This window comes from Mchenga conophoros, linkage group LG3 (assembly GCF_057382185.1).
Source record: "Mchenga conophoros isolate Kocher_MC1m ecotype Shallow Benthic linkage group LG3, M_conophoros_male_GT1.1, whole genome shotgun sequence".
NCBI classification, from domain to species: domain Eukaryota; kingdom Metazoa; phylum Chordata; class Actinopteri; order Cichliformes; family Cichlidae; genus Mchenga; species Mchenga conophoros.
In genome coordinates this window covers 25940707-25959361 of record NC_140528.1, presented here as the reverse complement: position 1 = coordinate 25959361, position 18655 = coordinate 25940707, and the positions used below count along the sequence as shown (strand labels likewise).

Below are 18655 nucleotides of genomic sequence, written 5' to 3'. Positions count from 1 at the left end.
GGGTATTGCAAGCTTGGAATAGTCTTTTATAAACCTCCTGTAATATCCAGTGAACCCAAGGAAAGACTTAAGCTACTTGATGTTAGCTGGTCTTGGCCAAGTAGTGAGGGCAGCTGGATCTGTTTTGACCCCTTCTGATGATACAACATAGCCGAGATATTGGACAGATGTCCTGAAGAACTGACATTTCTCTGGCGACAGCTTTAAAGTAAATTCTTTCATCCTATGGAGGACCTTCAGCGATCGTTCCTCATGGTTCTCAAGTGTAGCTGAGAAAGGAGTGACATCATCAAGAAAAACCGAGACCTGACTCAAATTCCTGCTGCCTATACACTTTTCCATAACATAAGAGGAAACAAGAAGACTAGAACACCTCCTTATGCTGTTTTTAATAGAGAACACTTGGGCATTTATTTTAACACAACACCTAACAGTCTTACCTTCTCTTATCAGTAACTCGAATGATTTGCAGAATGTTGACATTACTTTTGGGACGAAAGCTCAATATAACCCTGCCTCACCCAGTTTCTATACTGGTCCATTTATGTCTGTTGTTACAGTTGCGCAGTTTCATGTTTGAGTACACTTTCAGTTTTGATTGTTTTTCATCTGCATGTGGTGCACAGCTGCTGGGGTGTCCTTTGCTAAATCTTTAGTGCCTCCAAACTTGAGATTCAACACCTTACGTTCTTTTATTTTGACATTGAGGAAAAGTTGCCTCTTATTTTGAAACAGCTCAACAGGCACTGCTGGGATTTGAACCCAGGATCTCCTGTTTACAAGACAGGTGCTTTGACCGGCTAAGCTACAGTGCCTCCTTCAGGGAAGGGAAAAACCAAGTAACCTCTGCAGACACAGGTTTGAATCAGTTCGTCACATTTTTCCCCACCAGCTGTTGGGCAGCAGCCAGAGGAACACGGCCCAAGGCGCTGTGGCTTAGCTGGCCAAAGCGCCTGTCTCGTAAACAGGAGATCCTGGGTTCAAATCCCGGCAGTGCCTTACCTCCCTACCAATGCCATTACATTTCATTAACGGGTGCTGATGGCGGGAAGCATTGGGAGTTATGCTTTCTCTCCTTCGTTTCCAAGAAGAGGACACAATGATGGCATGGCACAACACAGAAGAGCCACCTCCACAAGACAAGACTCAGCTGTCCATCTGCATCTTAAGGATAAAGGACACTCTTTCGAGGATGCCAACGTTGCCATTTTGGACAGAGAGGACAGATGGTTTGAAAGAGGAGTGAAAGAAGCCATCTATGTCCACTGTGAGCGACCATCTTTGAACAGAGGCGGGGGTTTACGACACCAACTCTCTGCCATCTATAATCCAGTTTTGAGATCCCTTCCCAGACGCCTTAACACCCACTCACATCCTGGGCCATCTGACCTCAGGAATTCGCATGATAAGGTGGGGCCAGGTTTCACAATGAACACAACCGAAACTCTGGCTGATGGGGACCCACACCCAGTTTCACACCTTGGCTCAGGCGATTAGAGGATCATCAGGGGGTCCTTTTGTCCCTCTGTGGGGGGTCACTCCCACTAGGTTTATATCTGGGACTCTCCACCATTTGACCTTAGAACTTAAGAAGCTTCTCGGATGAGAGGTGAAACGTCTTCAAGCAACTTAAAGAAGTCTAGACGCTTTTCTTTGCAAGCTCCTTTGACACAATGAAGATTTAGACACGCCCAAGACATCAATATTGGGTGAACAACCCTCAGAAGCTCCACTAGCGGTTTAATGCCTGGGACACCTCCAGCATTTGTTCTAGAACTGAAGAAGCTTCTTGGATCAGGATGTGAAAAGAAGTTTTTAAAGCTCTCAAGAGTACCGTGAGGTGGATAACTGAGGACATACACAGACTTTGAAAGATTTCCCAACTCCAAGATTAACAATGCAATCAACACTGTGAAGAAGATGGTTTCAAATGGTAATAGCAAGGCACTGCTGGGATTTGAACCCAGGGTCTCCTGCTTACTAGACAGGCGCTTTGACCAGCTAAGCCACAGTGCCTCCTGCGGTGAGGCAAACCGGTGATACCTGGTATTACCTGGTACTGCAGAAGGAGACGAGTTCAATCTTTTTAACCTTTGTGCACTATAAATGTAGGATATGGTCAAATAGTCCAACAAGTAACTTCCTGTTCTTCACTTCTTCAATGACCTCAGTGGAAACATCATAAGGTGAAGGAGAATCTTTTGAGACTGATTCAACAGGGTGAGTCTGAACAAGTCCTCAAAACAACTCTATTTCCCTTGGCAAGGGTGGATTCCCGCACTTGACTGTCAAACCTTTGTTTGTTTCGCAAAGCACTCTTTTGACTGTGCTCAATGGCTAACTGGTAGCTTTCTGCAAGACTCTCTCAGCTCTCCAGATCTAATTTCTGTTCACGTAGCCAATCGGAAAGAGACATCTGCTTCAGGGGGCATGGCCCAGCTACATCAGTTTGACAGAAATCTGCTGGTATTGCAGAGGCTCCAATAGCCAAACATTGTACTCGTGCAGACGATGATACTGCTGCCTCCTCCTCAAGAGTTGAGGAATACTCATGTCTCTTGCATACTGCCTTTACTGCCTCGGTTGGAAAATCAGGCTCTTTGTTGCGGCGCAAGAGCTGTGCAGTAAAGCCTTCAATGGCATTTTCCTCATCATTAGAACTCTGATCAGATATATCACAGGCATGCCGATACGGACGTCTCAACAGCCCATCTGCATCTTGGTTGTTCTTCCCAGCGCTATACTCAATGTCAAAATCAAAACTGGAAAGTACGGCCAACCAGCAATGCCCTACTGCATCCAACTTTGCAGATGTTAAAACATATGTGAGTGGATTATTGTCTGTCATCACTGTAAATTTTGCTCCATAGAGATAGCGGAAAACGTTCTGGGTGACAGCCCACTTCACAGACAGGAAGTCAAGCTTGTGTGCAGGGTACCTTTGCTCGGACTTGGAGAGACCCCTACTGGCACAGGCAGTGACTCTTAACTTGTTCTCCTGTTCTTGATATAAGGCTGCACCGAGAACATGGGCGCTTGCATCGGTGTGCACAATATAATGTCTCTTTGGATCTGCAAACCCAAGAACAGGAGCTGTTGTGAGCTTGAGAGTCAATGTCTTCAAAGTATCTTCAGCGGTTGGGGTCCATTTTTCGTGAAAAGGTTTTTTGAGATCCGCACTGGTAGAAACCTTGTGGTTTCTGCCAGACAGACTGGATATTCTCTTCAGTGGGAGGCAACCAGCACTTAAGTGATTAAGGGGTATTGCAAGCTTGGAATAGTCTTTTATAAACCTCCTGTAATATCCAGTGAACCCAAGGAAAGACTTAAGCTACTTGATGTTAGCTGGTCTTGGCCAAGTAGTGAGGGCAGCTGGATCTGTTTTGACCCCTTCTGATGATACAACATAGCCGAGATATTGGACAGATGTCCTGAAGAACTGACATTTCTCTGGCGACAGCTTTAAAGTAAATTCTTTCATCCTATGGAGGACCTTCAGCGATCGTTCCTCATGGTTCTCAAGTGTAGCTGAGAAAGGAGTGACATCATCAAGAAAAACCGAGACCTGACTCAAATTCCTGCTGCCTATACACTTTTCCATAACATAAGAGGAAACAAGAAGACTAGAACACCTCCTTATGCTGTTTTTAATAGAGAACACTTGGGCATTTATTTTAACACAACACCTAACAGTCTTACCTTCTCTTATCAGTAACTCGAATGATTTGCAGAATGTTGACATTACTTTTGGGACGAAAGCTCAATATAACCCTGCCTCACCCAGTTTCTATACTGGTCCATTTATGTCTGTTGTTACAGTTGCGCAGTTTCATGTTTGAGTACACTTTCAGTTTTGATTGTTTTTCATCTGCATGTGGTGCACAGCTGCTGGGGTGTCCTTTGCTAAATCTTTAGTGCCTCCAAACTTGAGATTCAACACCTTACTTTCTTTTATTTTGACATTGAGGAAAAGTTGCCTCTTATTTTGAAACAGCTCAACAGGCACTGCTGGGATTTGAACCCAGGATCTCCTGTTTACAAGACAGGTGCTTTGACCGGCTAAGCTACAGTGCCTCCTTCAGGGAAGGGAAAAACCAAGTAACCTCTGCAGACACAGGTTTGAATCAGTTCGTCACATTTTTCCCCACCAGCTGTTGGGCAGCAGCCAGAGGAACACGGCCCAAGGCGCTGTGGCTTAGCTGGCCAAAGCGCCTGTCTCGTAAACAGGAGATCCTGGGTTCAAATCCCGGCAGTGCCTTACCTCCCTACCAATGCCATTACATTTCATTAACGAGTGCTGATGGCAGGAAGCATTGGGAGTTATGCTTTCTCTCCTTCGTTTCCAAGAAGAGGACACAATGATGGCATGGCACAACACAGAAGAGCCACCTCCACAAGACAAGACTCACCAGTCCATCTGCATCTTAAGGATAAAGGACACTCTTTCGAGGATGCCAACGTTGCCATTTTGGACAGAGAGGACAGATGGTTTGAAAGAGGAGTGAAAGAAGCCATCTATGTCCACTGTGAGCGACCATCTTTGAACAGAGGCGGGGGTTTATGACACCAACTCTCTGCCATCTATAATCCAGTTTTGAGATCCCTTCCCAGACGCCTTAACACCCACTCACATCCTGGGCCATCTGACCTCAGGAATTCGCATGATAAGGTGGGGCCAGGTTTCACAATGAACACAACCGAAACTCTGGCTGATGGGGACCCACACCCAGTTTCACACCTTGGCTCAGGCGATTAGAGGATCATCAGGGGGTCCTTTTGTCCCTCTGTGGGGGGTCACTCCCACTAGGTTTATATCTGGGACTCTCCACCATTTGACCTTAGAACTTAAGAAGCTTCTCGGATGAGAGGTGAAACGTCTTCAAGCAACTTAAAGAAGTCTAGACGCTTTTCTTTGCAAGCTCCTTTGACACAATGAAGATTTAGACACGCCCAAGACATCAATATTGGGTGAACAACCCTCAGAAGCTCCACTAGCGGTTTAATGCCTGGGACACCTCCAGCATTTGTTCTAGAACTGAAGAAGCTTCTTGGATCAGGATGTGAAAAGAAGTTTTTAAAGCTCTCAAGAGTACCGTGAGGTGGATAACTGAGGACATACACAGACTTTGAAAGATTTCCCAACTCCAAGATTAACAATGCAATCAACACTGTGAAGAAGATGGTTTCAAATGGTAATAGCAAGGCACTGCTGGGATTTGAACCCAGGGTCTCCTGCTTACTAGACAGGCGCTTTGACCAGCTAAGCCACAGTGCCTCCTGCGGTGAGGCAAACCGGTGATACCTGGTATTACCTGGTACTGCAGAAGGAGACGAGTTCAATCTTTTTAACCTTTGTGCACTATAAATGTAGGATATGGTCAAATAGTCCAACAAGTAACTTCCTGTTCCTCACTTCTTCAATGACCTCAGTGGAAACATCATAAGGTGAAGGAGAATCTTTTGAGACTGATTCAACAGGGTGAGTCTGAACAAGTCCTCAAAACAACTCTATTTCCCTTGGCAAGGGTGGATTCCCGCACTTGACTGTCAAACCTTTGTTTGTTTCGCAAAGCACTCTTTTGACTGTGCTCAATGGCTAACTGGTAGCTTTCTGCAAGACTCTCTCAGCTCTCCAGATCTAATTTCTGTTCACGTAGCCAATCGGAAAGAGACATCTGCTTCAGGGGGCATGGCCCAGCTACATCAGTTTGACAGAAATCTGCTGGTATTGCAGAGGCTCCAATAGCCAAACATTGTACTCGTGCAGACGATGATACTGCTGCCTCCTCCTCAAGAGTTGAGGAATACTCATGTCTCTTGCATACTGCCTTTACTGCCTCGGTTGGAAAATCAGGCTCTTTGTTGCGGCGCAAGAGCTGTGCAGTAAAGCCTTCAATGGCATTTTCCTCATCATTAGAACTCTGATCAGATATATCACAGGCATGCCGATACGGACGTCTCAACAGCCCATCTGCATCTTGGTTGTTCTTCCCAGCGCTATACTCAATGTCAAAATCAAAACTGGAAAGTACGGCCAACCAGCAATGCCCTACTGCATCCAACTTTGCAGATGTTAAAACATATGTGAGTGGATTATTGTCTGTCATCACTGTAAATTTTGCTCCATAGAGATAGCGGAAAACGTTCTGGGTGACAGCCCACTTCACAGACAGGAAGTCAAGCTTGTGTGCAGGGTACCTTTGCTCGGACTTGGAGAGACCCCTACTGGCACAGGCAGTGACTCTTAACTTGTTCTCCTGTTCTTGATATAAGGCTGCACCGAGAACATGGGCGCTTGCATCGGTGTGCACAATATAATGTCTCTTTGGATCTGCAAACCCAAGAACAGGAGCTGTTGTGAGCTTGAGAGTCAATGTCTTCAAAGTATCTTCAGCGGTTGGGGTCCATTTTTCGTGAAAAGGTTTTTTGAGATCCGCACTGGTAGAAACCTTGTGGTTTCTGCCAGACAGACTGGATTTTCTCTTCAGTGGGAGGCAACCAGCACTTAAGTGATTAAGGGGTATTGCAAGCTTGGAATAGTCTTTTATAAACCTCCTGTAATATCCAGTGAACCCAAGGAAAGACTTAAGCTACTTGATCTTAGCTGGTCTTGGCCAGGTAGTGAGGGCAGCTGGATCTGTTTTGACCCCTTCTGATGATACAACATAGCCGAGATATTGGACAGATGTCCTGAAGAACTGACATTTCTCTGGCGACAGCTTTAAAGTAAATTCTTTCATCCTATGGAGGACCTTCAGCGATCGTTCCTCATGGTTCTCAAGTGTAGCTGAGAAAGGAGTGACATCATCAAGAAAAACCGAGACCTGACTCAAATTCCTGCTGCCTATACACTTTTCCATAACATAAGAGGAAACAAGAAGACTAGAACGCCTCCTTATGCTGTTTTTAATAGAGAACACTTGGGCATTTATTTTAACACAACACCTAACAGTCTTACCTTCTCTTATCAGTAAATCAAATGATTTGCAGAATCTTGACAGTACTTTTGGGACGAAAGCTCAATATGACCCTGCCTCACCCAGTTTCTATACTGGTCCATTTATGTCTGTTGTTACAGTTGCGCAGTTTCATGTTTGAGTACACTTTCAGTTTTGATTGTTTTTCATCTGCATGTGGTGCACAGCTGCTGGGGTGTCCTTTGCTAAATCTTTAGTGCCTCCAAACTTGAGATTCAACACCTTACTTTCTTTTATTTTGACATTGAGGAAAAGTTGCCTCTTATTTTGAAACAGCTCAACAGGCACTGCTGGGATTTGAACCCAGGATCTCCTGTTTACAAGACAGGTGCTTTGACCGGCTAAGCTACAGTGCCTCCTTCAGGGAAGGGAAAAACCAAGTAACCTCTGCAGACACAGGTTTGAATCAGTTCGTCACATTTTTCCCCACCAGCTGTTGGGCAGCAGCCAGAGGAACACGGCTCAAGGCGCTGTGGCTTAGCTGGCCAAAGCGCCTGTCTCGTAAACAGGAGATCCTGGGTTCAAATCCCGGCAGTGCCTTACCTCCCTACCAATGCCATTACATTTCATTAACGAGTGCTGATGGCAGGAAGCATTGGGAGTTATGCTTTCTCTCCTTCGTTTCCAAGAAGAGGACACAATGATGGCATGGCACAACACAGAAGAGCCACCTCCACAAGACAAGACTCAGCTGTCCATCTGCATCTTAAGGATAAAGGACACTCTTTCGAGGATGCCAACGTTGCCATTTTGGACAGAGAGGACAGATGGTTTGAAAGAGGAGTGAAAGAAGCCATCTATGTCCACTGTGAGCGACCATCTTTGAACAGAGGCGGGGGTTTACGACACCAACTCTCTGCCATCTATAATCCAGTTTTGAGATCCCTTCCCAGACGCCTTAACACCCACTCACATCCTGGGCCATCTGACCTCAGGAATTCGCATGATAAGGTGGGGCCAGGTTTCACAATGAACACAACCGAAACTCTGGCTGATGGGGACCCACACCCAGTTTCACACCTTGGCTCAGGCGATTAGAGGATCATCAGGGGGTCCTTTTGTCCCTCTGTGGGGGGTCACTCCCACTAGGTTTATATCTGGGACTCTCCACCATTTGACCTTAGAACTTAAGAAGCTTCTCGGATGAGAGGTGAAACGTCTTCAAGCAACTTAAAGAAGTCTAGACGCTTTTCTTTGCAAGCTCCTTTGACACAATGAAGATTTAGACACGCCCAAGACATCAATATTGGGTGAACAACCCTCAGAAGCTCCACTAGCGGTTTAATGCCTGGGACACCTCCAGCATTTGTTCTAGAACTGAAGAAGCTTCTTGGATCAGGATGTGAAAAGAAGTTTTTAAAGCTCTCAAGAGTACCGTGAGGTGGATAACTGAGGACATACACAGACTTTGAAAGATTTCCCAACTCCAAGATTAACAATGCAATCAACACTGTGAAGAAGATGGTTTCAAATGGTAATAGCAAGGCACTGCTGGGATTTGAACCCAGGGTCTCCTGCTTACTAGACAGGCGCTTTGACCAGCTAAGCCACAGTGCCTCCTGCGGTGAGGCAAACCGGTGATACCTGGTATTACCTGGTACTGCAGAAGGAGACGAGTTCAATCTTTTTAACCTTTGTGCACTATAAATGTAGGATATGGTCAAATAGTCCAACAAGTAACTTCCTGTTCCTCACTTCTTCAATGACCTCAGTGGAAACATCATAAGGTGAAGGAGAATCTTTTGAGACTGATTCAACAGGGTGAGTCTGAACAAGTCCTCAAAACAACTCTATTTCCCTTGGCAAGGGTGGATTCCCGCACTTGACTGTCAAACCTTTGTTTGTTTCGCAAAGCACTCTTTTGACTGTGCTCAATGGCTAACTGGTAGCTTTCTGCAAGACTCTCTCAGCTCTCCAGATCTAATTTCTGTTCACGTAGCCAATCGGAAAGAGACATCTGCTTCAGGGGGCATGGCCCAGCTACATCAGTTTGACAGAAATCTGCTGGTATTGCAGAGGCTCCAATAGCCAAACATTGTACTCGTGCAGACGATGATACTGCTGCCTCCTCCTCAAGAGTTGAGGAATACTCATGTCTCTTGCATACTGCCTTTACTGCCTCGGTTGGAAAATCAGGCTCTTTGTTGCGGCGCAAGAGCTGTGCAGTAAAGCCTTCAATGGCATTTTCCTCATCATTAGAACTCTGATCAGATATATCACAGGCATGCCGATACGGACGTCTCAACAGCCCATCTGCATCTTGGTTGTTCTTCCCAGCGCTATACTCAATGTCAAAATCAAAACTGGAAAGTACGGCCAACCAGCAATGCCCTACTGCATCCAACTTTGCAGATGTTAAAACATATGTGAGTGGATTATTGTCTGTCATCACTGTAAATTTTGCTCCATAGAGATAGCGGAAAACGTTCTGGGTGACAGCCCACTTCACAGACAGGAAGTCAAGCTTGTGTGCAGGGTACCTTTGCTCGGACTTGGAGAGACCCCTACTGGCACAGGCAGTGACTCTTAACTTGTTCTCCTGTTCTTGATATAAGGCTGCACCGAGAACATGGGCGCTTGCATCGGTGTGCACAATATAATGTCTCTTTGGATCTGCAAACCCAAGAACAGGAGCTGTTGTGAGCTTGAGAGTCAATGTCTTCAAAGTATCTTCAGCGGTTGGGGTCCATTTTTCGTGAAAAGGTTTTTTGAGATCCGCACTGGTAGAAACCTTGTGGTTTCTGCCAGACAGACTGGATTTTCTCTTCAGTGGGAGGCAACCAGCACTTAAGTGATTAAGGGGTATTGCAAGCTTGGAATAGTCTTTTATAAACCTCCTGTAATATCCAGTGAACCCAAGGAAAGACTTAAGCTACTTGATCTTAGCTGGTCTTGGCCAGGTAGTGAGGGCAGCTGGATCTGTTTTGACCCCTTCTGATGATACAACATAGCCGAGATATTGGACAGATGTCCTGAAGAACTGACATTTCTCTGGCGACAGCTTTAAAGTAAATTCTTTCATCCTATGGAGGACCTTCAGCGATCGTTCCTCATGGTTCTCAAGTGTAGCTGAGAAAGGAGTGACATCATCAAGAAAAACCGAGACCTGACTCAAATTCCTGCTGCCTATACACTTTTCCATAACATAAGAGGAAACAAGAAGACTAGAACGCCTCCTTATGCTGTTTTTAATAGAGAACACTTGGGCATTTATTTTAACACAACACCTAACAGTCTTACCTTCTCTTATCAGTAAATCAAATGATTTGCAGAATCTTGACAGTACTTTTGGGACGAAAGCTCAATATGACCCTGCCTCACCCAGTTTCTATACTGGTCCATTTATGTCTGTTGTTACAGTTGCGCAGTTTCATGTTTGAGTACACTTTCAGTTTTGATTGTTTTTCATCTGCATGTGGTGCACAGCTGCTGGGGTGTCCTTTGCTAAATCTTTAGTGCCTCCAAACTTGAGATTCAACACCTTACTTTCTTTTATTTTGACATTGAGGAAAAGTTGCCTCTTATTTTGAAACAGCTCAACAGGCACTGCTGGGATTTGAACCCAGGATCTCCTGTTTACAAGACAGGTGCTTTGACCAGCTAAGCTACAGTGCCTCCTTCAGGGAAGGGAAAAACCAAGTAACCTCTGCAGACACAGGTTTGAATCAGTTCGTCACATTTTTCCCCACCAGCTGTTGGGCAGCAGCCAGAGGAACACGGCTCAAGGCGCTGTGGCTTAGCTGGCCAAAGCGCCTGTCTCGTAAACAGGAGATCCTGGGTTCAAATCCCGGCAGTGCCTTACCTCCCTACCAATGCCATTACATTTCATTATCGGGTGCTGATGGCGGGAAGCATTGGGAGTTATGCTTTCTCTCCTTCGTTTCCAAGAAGAGGACACAATGATGGCATGGCACAACACAGAAGAGCCACCTCCACAAGACAAGACTCAGCTGTCCATCTGCATCTTAAGGATAAAGGACACTCTTTCGAGGATGCCAACGTTGCCATTTTGGACAGAGAGGACAGATGGTTTGAAAGAGGAGTGAAAGAAGCCATCTATGTCCACTGTGAGCGACCATCTTTGAACAGAGGCGGGGGTTTACGACACCAACTCTCTGCCATCTATAATCCAGTTTTGAGATCCCTTCCCAGACGCCTTAACACCCACTCACATCCTGGGCCATCTGACCTCAGGAATTCGCATGATAAGGTGGGGCCAGGTTTCACAATGAACACAACCGAAACTCTGGCTGATGGGGACCCACACCCAGTTTCACACCTTGGGTCAGGCGATTAGAGGATCATCAGGGGGTCCTTTTGTCCCTCTGTGGGGGGTCACTCCCACTAGGTTTATATCTGGGACTCTCCACCATTTGACCTTAGAACTTAAGAAGCTTCTCGGATGAGAGGTGAAACGTCTTCAAGCAACTTAAAGAAGTCTAGACGCTTTTCTTTGCAAGCTCCTTTGACACAATGAAGATTTAGACACGCCCAAGACATCAATATTGGGTGAACAACCCTCAGAAGCTCCACTAGCGGTTTAATGCCTGGGACACCTCCAGCATTTGTTCTAGAACTGAAGAAGCTTCTTGGATCAGGATGTGAAAAGAAGTTTTTAAAGCTCTCAAGAGTACCCTGAGGTGGATAACTGAGGACATACACAGACTTTGAAAGATTTCCCAACTCCAAGATTAACAATGCAATCAACACTGTGAAGAAGATGGTTTCAAATGGTAATAGCAAGGCACTGCTGGGATTTGAACCCAGGGTCTCCTGCTTACTAGACAGGCGCTTTGACCAGCTAAGCCACAGTGCCTCCTGCGGTGAGGCAAACCGGTGATACCTGGTATTACCTGGTACTGCAGAAGGAGACGAGTTCAATCTTTTTAACCTTTGTGCACTATAAATGTAGGATATGGTCAAATAGTCCAACAAGTAACTTCCTGTTCTTCACTTCTTCAATGACCTCAGTGGAAACATCATAAGGTGAAGGAGAATCTTTTGAGACTGATTCAACAGGGTGAGTCTGAACAAGTCCTCAAAACAACTCTATTTCCCTTGGCAAGGGTGGATTCCCGCACTTGACTGTCAAACCTTTGTTTGTTTCGCAAAGCACTCTTTTGACTGTGCTCAATGGCTAACTGGTAGCTTTCTGCAAGACTCTCTCAGCTCTCCAGATCTAATTTCTGTTCACGTAGCCAATCGGAAAGAGACATCTGCTTCAGGGGGCATGGCCCAGCTACATCAGTTTGACAGAAATCTGCTGGTATTGCAGAGGCTCCAATAGCCAAACATTGTACTCGTGCAGACGATGATACTGCTGCCTCCTCCTCAAGAGTTGAGGAATACTCATGTCTCTTGCATACTGCCTTTACTGCCTCGGTTGGAAAATCAGGCTCTTTGTTGCGGCGCAAGAGCTGTGCAGTAAAGCCTTCAATGGCATTTTCCTCATCATTAGAACTCTGATCAGATATATCACAGGCATGCCGATACGGACGTCTCAACAGCCCATCTGCATCTTGGTTGTTCTTCCCAGCGCTATACTCAATGTCAAAATCAAAACTGGAAAGTACGGCCAACCAGCAATGCCCTACTGCATCCAACTTTGCAGATGTTAAAACATATGTGAGTGGATTATTGTCTGTCATCACTGTAAATTTTGCTCCATAGAGATAGCGGAAAACGTTCTGGGTGACAGCCCACTTCACAGACAGGAAGTCAAGCTTGTGTGCAGGGTACCTTTGCTCGGACTTGGAGAGACCCCTACTGGCACAGGCAGTGACTCTTAACTTGTTCTCCTGTTCTTGATATAAGGCTGCACCGAGAACATGGGCGCTTGCATCGGTGTGCACAATATAATGTCTCTTTGGATCTGCAAACCCAAGAACAGGAGCTGTTGTGAGCTTGAGAGTCAATGTCTTCAAAGTATCTTCAGCGGTTGGGGTCCATTTTTCGTGAAAAGGTTTTTTGAGATCCGCACTGGTAGAAACCTTGTGGTTTCTGCCAGACAGACTGGATATTCTCTTCAGTGGGAGGCAACCAGCACTTAAGTGATTAAGGGGTATTGCAAGCTTGGAATAGTCTTTTATAAACCTCCTGTAATATCCAGTGAACCCAAGGAAAGACTTAAGCTACTTGATCTTAGCTGGTCTTGGCCAAGTAGTGAGGGCAGCTGGATCTGTTTTGACCCCTTCTGATGATACAACATAGCCGAGATATTGGACAGATGTCCTGAAGAACTGACATTTCTCTGGCGACAGCTTTAAAGTAAATTCTTTCATCCTATGGAGGACCTTCAGCGATCGTTCCTCATGGTTCTCAAGTGTAGCTGAGAAAGGAGTGACATCATCAAGAAAAACCGAGACCTGACTCAAATTCCTGCTGCCTATACACTTTTCCATAACATAAGAGGAAACAAGAAGACTAGAACACCTCCTTATGCTGTTTTTAATAGAGAACACTTGGGCATTTATTTTAACACAACACCTAACAGTCTTACCTTCTCTTATCAGTAACTCGAATGATTTGCAGAATGTTGACATTACTTTTGGGACGAAAGCTCAATATAACCCTGCCTCACCCAGTTTCTATACTGGTCCATTTATGTCTGTTGTTACAGTTGCGCAGTTTCATGTTTGAGTACACTTTCAGTTTTGATTGTTTTTCATCTGCATGTGGTGCACAGCTGCTGGGGTGTCCTTTGCTAAATCTTTAGTGCCTCCAAACTTGAGATTCAACACCTTACTTTCTTTTATTTTGACATTGAGGAAAAGTTGCCTCTTATTTTGAAACAGCTCAACAGGCACTGCTGGGATTTGAACCCAGGATCTCCTGTTTACAAGACAGGTGCTTTGACCGGCTAAGCTACAGTGCCTCCTTCAGGGAAGGGAAAAACCAAGTAACCTCTGCAGACACAGGTTTGAATCAGTTCGTCACATTTTTCCCCACCAGCTGTTGGGCAGCAGCCAGAGGAACACGGCCCAAGGCGCTGTGGCTTAGCTGGCCAAAGCGCCTGTCTCGTAAACAGGAGATCCTGGGTTCAAATCCCGGCAGTGCCTTACCTCCCTACCAATGCCATTACATTTCATTAACGAGTGCTGATGGCAGGAAGCATTGGGAGTTATGCTTTCTCTCCTTCGTTTCCAAGAAGAGGACACAATGATGGCATGGCACAACACAGAAGAGCCACCTCCACAAGACAAGACTCAGCAGTCCATCTGCATCTTAAGGATAAAGGACACTCTTTCGAGGATGCCAACGTTGCCATTTTGGACAGAGAGGACAGATGGTTTGAAAGAGGAGTGAAAGAAGCCATCTATGTCCACTGTGAGCGACCATCTTTGAACAGAGGCGGGGGTTTACGACACCAACTCTCTGCCATCTATAATCCAGTTTTGAGATCCCTTCCCAGACGCCTTAACACCCACTCACATCCTGGGCCATCTGACCTCAGGAATTCGCATGATAAGGTGGGGCCAGGTTTCACAATGAACACAACCGAAACTCTGGCTGATGGGGACCCACACCCAGTTTCACACCTTGGCTCAGGCGATTAGAGGATCATCAGGGGGTCCTTTTGTCCCTCTGTGGGGGGTCACTCCCACTAGGTTTATATCTGGGACTCTCCACCATTTGACCTTAGAACTTAAGAAGCTTCTCGGATGAGAGGTGAAACGTCTTCAAGCAACTTAAAGAAGTCTAGACGCTTTTCTTTGCAAGCTCCTTTGACACAATGAAGATTTAGACACGCCCAAGACATCAATATTGGGTGAACAACCCTCAGAAGCTCCACTAGCGGTTTAATGCCTGGGACACCTCCAGCATTTGTTCTAGAACTGAAGAAGCTTCTTGGATCAGGATGTGAAAAGAAGTTTTTAAAGCTCTCAAGAGTACCGTGAGGTGGATAACTGAGGACATACACAGACTTTGAAAGATTTCCCAACTCCAAGATTAACAATGCAATCAACACTGTGAAGAAGATGGTTTCAAATGGTAATAGCAAGGCACTGCTGGGATTTGAACCCAGGGTCTCCTGCTTACTAGACAGGCGCTTTGACCAGCTAAGCCACAGTGCCTCCTGCGGTGAGGCAAACCGGTGATACCTGGTATTACCTGGTACTGCAGAAGGAGACGAGTTCAATCTTTTTAACCTTTGTGCACTATAAATGTAGGATATGGTCAAATAGTCCAACAAGTAACTTCCTGTTCCTCACTTCTTCAATGACCTCAGTGGAAACATCATAAGGTGAAGGAGAATCTTTTGAGACTGATTCAACAGGGTGAGTCTGAACAAGTCCTCAAAACAACTCTATTTCCCTTGGCAAGGGTGGATTCCCGCACTTGACTGTCAAACCTTTGTTTGTTTCGCAAAGCACTCTTTTGACTGTGCTCAATGGCTAACTGGTAGCTTTCTGCAAGACTCTCTCAGCTCTCCAGATCTAATTTCTGTTCACGTAGCCAATCGGAAAGAGACATCTGCTTCAGGGGGCATGGCCCAGCTACATCAGTTTGACAGAAATCTGCTGGTATTGCAGAGGCTCCAATAGCCAAACATTGTACTCGTGCAGACGATGATACTGCTGCCTCCTCCTCAAGAGTTGAGGAATACTCATGTCTCTTGCATACTGCCTTTACTGCCTCGGTTGGAAAATCAGGCTCTTTGTTGCGGCGCAAGAGCTGTGCAGTAAAGCCTTCAATGGCATTTTCCTCATCATTAGAACTCTGATCAGATATATCACAGGCATGCCGATACGGACGTCTCAACAGCCCATCTGCATCTTGGTTGTTCTTCCCAGCGCTATACTCAATGTCAAAATCAAAACTGGAAAGTACGGCCAACCAGCAATGCCCTACTGCATCCAAGTTTGCAGATGTTAAAAGATATGTGAGTGGATTATTGTCTGTCATCACTGTAAATTTTGCTCCATAGAGATAGCGGAAAACGTTCTGGGTGACAGCCCACTTCACAGACAGGAAGTCAAGCTTGTGTGCAGGGTACCTTTGCTCGGACTTGGAGAGACCCCTACTGGCACAGGCAGTGACTCTTAACTTGTTCTCCTGTTCTTGATATAAGGCTGCACCGAGAACATGGGCGCTTGCATCGGTGTGCACAATATAATGTCTCTTTGGATCTGCAAACCCAAGAACAGGAGCTGTTGTGAGCTTGAGAGTCAATGTCTTCAAAGTATCTTCAGCGGTTGGGGTCCATTTTTCGTGAAAAGGTTTTTTGAGATCCGCACTGGTAGAAACCTTGTGGTTTCTGCCAGACAGACTGGATATTCTCTTCAGTGGGAGGCAACCAGCACTTAAGTGATTAAGGGGTATTGCAAGCTTGGAATAGTCTTTTATAAACCTCCTGTAATATCCAGTGAACCCAAGGAAAGACTTAAGCTACTTGATGTTAGCTGGTCTTGGCCAAGTAGTGAGGGCAGCTGGATCTGTTTTGACCCCTTCTGATGATACAACATAGCCGAGATATTGGACAGATGTCCTGAAGAACTGACATTTCTCTGGCGACAGCTTTAAAGTAAATTCTTTCATCCTATGGAGGACCTTCAGCGATCGTTCCTCATGGTTCTCAAGTGTAGCTGAGAAAGGAGTGACATCATCAAGAAAAACCGAGACCTGACTCAAATTCCTGCTGCCTATACACTTTTCCATAACATAAGAGGAAACAAGAACAGTAGAACACCTCCTTATGCTGTTTTTACAGTTTTTTCTGAATGCTTAAACCCTAACTGTGATTCCTGTAGCACAATCTCTAAAACTATCCAGACTTATAGCAAAACCACTCACTGAGTTTGCAAAACTAAAAGCACAAAAACTGCTTTGCACTCAGTTTGCAATTTTGTAACAGACACTTTGCAAAACTGTAGGCACAATTCACTGCACAACACTCAATTACCAAATTTCCAACACACTCCTAGCAAAAGTATACACATGTATGGCTATCATTAACACCAATTTGCCAACTGTCTGGCACACTTTCATATGTGAAAACTTTTTTAGATAATTAGTTCACTTTGCAATCAGCCTAAGCACTATAATACAGGTAAGCTGTGTTTGCGGAGTACAATGGAGGAAGCAGAAAGAGTGAGAAGTAGAGGAGGCCGAGGAAGAGGACGTGGAGGTGGAGAAGTAGGATGAAGAGGACGACAAGGACAAGGAGGAGCAAGAGGAAGACGAGGAGGGGGGAGAGGAAGATGAGGAGGGGGGAGAGGAAGGGTAGGAAGAGTAAGAAATAGAATTGCTGATCACATCAGAGCTACAATAGTGGACCATGTAATCAACCGTGGAATGACCCTGAGGGTAGCTGGCCAATTGGTCCAGCCTACAGTGGACCCACTGTAGCAAGTACCATAAGGACATCTTGAAATGAGAATCGGTTAGTACAGTCACTTTGCACTAAGATTTGTAGCACTGCCATATGCCAATGAGAAACACACCAATACCATTGATGTAAGAATACTGAAATTGTTACTTTACAGAATTGCTAGATGACCAGATGCTGGGGGCAGAGGAAGCATGTTCACTGCAGACCAAGTAACCCATATAGTCATTATGGCGATTGCAAATAATCCTATACTTGGAAATAAACACTTGTGTTTGTTTTGATGTGTGTGAATAAACACCAGTACTTGAAGTTTGGATCCCTCTATGCTTATGGATCTATGACAGAAGTATGAGCTCAAACTGACATAGCCTACCTTGTGCACAGAGAAAGCAAAAGCCAGATTTGTTTTGTATTCATACCATAAGTGTGCAGTTGGCGCATTGTGTGCTTAGTAGATGATGGCTTGTGTGTACTGTTTGATACGGAAACACCATTTTTACGAAGGTGTGAAGAGTTAATCTAGCTGTGTTTGCTTTTGCAAGAGAACTACAATGTTTTGATTATTGGGTGACAGGTTTTCTTATTTGTGTGCAGAGTTTTGCAAAATTAGCCAATAGTTACAAAAAATGTGCTTAAGCAATCAGAAAAAACTGTAATAGAGAACACTTGGGCATTTATTTTAACACAACACCTAACAGTCTTACCTTCTCTTATCACTAACTCGAATGATTTGCAGAATGTTGACAGTACTTTTGGGACGAAAGCTCAATATGACCCTGCCTCACCCAGTTTCTATACTGGTCCATTTATGTCTGTTGTTACAGTTGCGCAGTTTCATGTTTGAGTACACTTTCAGTTTTGATTGTTTTTCATCTGCATGTGGTGCCCTTTGCTAAATCTTTAGTGCCTCCAAACTTGAGATTCAACACCTTACTTTCTTTTATTTTGACATTGAGGAAAAGTTGCCTACACAGAACTTCTTATTTTGAAATAGCTCAACAGGCACTGCTGGGATTTGAACCCAGGATCTCCTGTTTACAAGACAGGTGCTTTGACAGGCTAAGCTACAGTGCCTCCTTCAGGGAAGGGAAAAACCAAGTAACCTCTGCAGACACAGGTTTGAATCGGTTCGTCACATTTTTCCCCACCAGCTGTTGGACAGTAGCCAGAGGCACACAGCTCAAGGCGCTGTGGCTTAGCTGGCCAAAGCGCCTGTCTCGTAAACAGGAGATCCTGGGTTCAAATCCCAGCAGTCCCTTACCTCCCTACCAATGCCATTACATTTCATTAACGAGTGCTGATGGCGGGAAGCATTGGGAGTTATTCTTTCTCTCCTTTGTTTCCA

At 45.2% G+C, this 18655-nt stretch overlaps 17 non-coding genes across 17 annotated transcripts; 6 read left to right on the top strand and 11 right to left on the bottom strand.

Annotated features, from left to right (window-relative positions):
- Positions 1-741: 741 nt before the first annotated feature.
- Positions 742-815, bottom strand: trnat-ugu (transfer RNA threonine (anticodon UGU)). Its single transcript has one exon. It is a non-coding gene; the product is annotated as a tRNA-Thr (tRNA).
- A 110-nt stretch (positions 816-925) lies between these two features.
- trnat-cgu (transfer RNA threonine (anticodon CGU)) lies at positions 926-999 on the top strand. Its single transcript has one exon. It is a non-coding gene; the product is annotated as a tRNA-Thr (tRNA).
- Positions 1000-1942: 943 nt separating this feature from the next.
- trnat-agu (transfer RNA threonine (anticodon AGU)) lies at positions 1943-2016 on the bottom strand. The gene has a single exon. It is a non-coding gene; the product is annotated as a tRNA-Thr (tRNA).
- A 1984-nt stretch (positions 2017-4000) lies between these two features.
- On the bottom strand, positions 4001-4074 carry trnat-ugu (transfer RNA threonine (anticodon UGU)). The gene has a single exon. It is a non-coding gene; the product is annotated as a tRNA-Thr (tRNA).
- Positions 4075-4184: 110 nt separating this feature from the next.
- On the top strand, positions 4185-4258 carry trnat-cgu (transfer RNA threonine (anticodon CGU)). The gene has a single exon. It is a non-coding gene; the product is annotated as a tRNA-Thr (tRNA).
- Positions 4259-5201: 943 nt separating this feature from the next.
- trnat-agu (transfer RNA threonine (anticodon AGU)) lies at positions 5202-5275 on the bottom strand. The gene has a single exon. It is a non-coding gene; the product is annotated as a tRNA-Thr (tRNA).
- A 1984-nt stretch (positions 5276-7259) lies between these two features.
- trnat-ugu (transfer RNA threonine (anticodon UGU)) lies at positions 7260-7333 on the bottom strand. The gene has a single exon. It is a non-coding gene; the product is annotated as a tRNA-Thr (tRNA).
- Positions 7334-7443: 110 nt separating this feature from the next.
- trnat-cgu (transfer RNA threonine (anticodon CGU)) lies at positions 7444-7517 on the top strand. The gene has a single exon. It is a non-coding gene; the product is annotated as a tRNA-Thr (tRNA).
- A 943-nt stretch (positions 7518-8460) lies between these two features.
- trnat-agu (transfer RNA threonine (anticodon AGU)) lies at positions 8461-8534 on the bottom strand. The gene has a single exon. It is a non-coding gene; the product is annotated as a tRNA-Thr (tRNA).
- Positions 8535-10518: 1984 nt separating this feature from the next.
- On the bottom strand, positions 10519-10592 carry trnat-ugu (transfer RNA threonine (anticodon UGU)). The gene has a single exon. It is a non-coding gene; the product is annotated as a tRNA-Thr (tRNA).
- A 110-nt stretch (positions 10593-10702) lies between these two features.
- trnat-cgu (transfer RNA threonine (anticodon CGU)) lies at positions 10703-10776 on the top strand. The gene has a single exon. It is a non-coding gene; the product is annotated as a tRNA-Thr (tRNA).
- A 943-nt stretch (positions 10777-11719) lies between these two features.
- trnat-agu (transfer RNA threonine (anticodon AGU)) lies at positions 11720-11793 on the bottom strand. The gene has a single exon. It is a non-coding gene; the product is annotated as a tRNA-Thr (tRNA).
- Positions 11794-13777: 1984 nt separating this feature from the next.
- Positions 13778-13851, bottom strand: trnat-ugu (transfer RNA threonine (anticodon UGU)). Its single transcript has one exon. It is a non-coding gene; the product is annotated as a tRNA-Thr (tRNA).
- Positions 13852-13961: 110 nt separating this feature from the next.
- On the top strand, positions 13962-14035 carry trnat-cgu (transfer RNA threonine (anticodon CGU)). The gene has a single exon. It is a non-coding gene; the product is annotated as a tRNA-Thr (tRNA).
- A 943-nt stretch (positions 14036-14978) lies between these two features.
- On the bottom strand, positions 14979-15052 carry trnat-agu (transfer RNA threonine (anticodon AGU)). Its single transcript has one exon. It is a non-coding gene; the product is annotated as a tRNA-Thr (tRNA).
- Positions 15053-18310: 3258 nt separating this feature from the next.
- trnat-ugu (transfer RNA threonine (anticodon UGU)) lies at positions 18311-18384 on the bottom strand. The gene has a single exon. It is a non-coding gene; the product is annotated as a tRNA-Thr (tRNA).
- Positions 18385-18494: 110 nt separating this feature from the next.
- Positions 18495-18568, top strand: trnat-cgu (transfer RNA threonine (anticodon CGU)). Its single transcript has one exon. It is a non-coding gene; the product is annotated as a tRNA-Thr (tRNA).
- The last annotated feature ends 87 nt before the right edge of the window (positions 18569-18655 follow it).